Below are 914 nucleotides of genomic sequence, written 5' to 3'. Positions count from 1 at the left end.
CCTCCACTTGGGGCAGGAACTCATCCCTGACCTCGAGTGGGCCAGGGATGTCAAAGCATCAAACAAAACATCACATTGCCTTCAGCAGTTTGTCTTCTTCCTCTTGTGCATCTTGCTGACATATGTTCCTAGGAGTGTATTGACCCACCCGACCTTAGGCATGATACAAAGGAAAACCTGATTCATCAGATCAAGCCACCTTCTTCCATTGTTCAGTTCTTCAGTGCAGACACTCCCATCAGCAATGTAGGTTCTTTTGGTGGTCTTACATATTTTTGTGTATCCAACCAGCTTTTCATGGTGGTATGAAGTCAGCATATATTGAGTCCAAATTGTTACTGCACATATCAAGTAATGTAAAAGGGTTAGCAACTCTGATATCAACTATGATAGGTATTCTAATAAATTCTGAAGCTTACTGGGTTTTTTTTTCAGGTGGTGGGGGTGTATCCAGTTTCTGGGCGAGTTGTGAGGTTATGACATTTTGAATGCTCACTGCCCATTTTAATGACATACAGTATGATGATGTGGCTTCTTTTAGCTTTTGTTGGACTAAACATGCTTCAACCTGTGCTGGAAATTCTGGTTTGTTCTATTCATGTCACAGCGAGTGAGATGAGCCGTGTGGTAAAATAAAGGAGGATCCAATTGCAGGCACGTGTAAGGGTGAGAAGGTGGTTTATTAAGCACAAAACTAAAAATGGACAAATTGCAAACGGAGGAAGGACTAAACTATACTGGGAACAAACTAACTACAGAACACAAACCTGAACAAGAATGAGAACGAGCAGAGGAGAATGATGATGGACAGCAGGGAGAACACACGGGTGAGACATGGTGGATACACAGGTGGACCAGCAACTACAATGACAGAAGACGCGACTTAAATGCACACAGAGAAACACAGCGAGACA

This window comes from Pundamilia nyererei, unplaced genomic scaffold (genome assembly GCF_000239375.1).
Source record: "Pundamilia nyererei isolate P.nyererei 1_Seehausen unplaced genomic scaffold, PunNye1.0 scaffold00400, whole genome shotgun sequence".
In the NCBI taxonomy this organism is placed as follows: Eukaryota; Metazoa; Chordata; class Actinopteri; order Cichliformes; family Cichlidae; genus Pundamilia; species Pundamilia nyererei.
Note: the sequence above shows the minus strand (reverse complement) of the source record.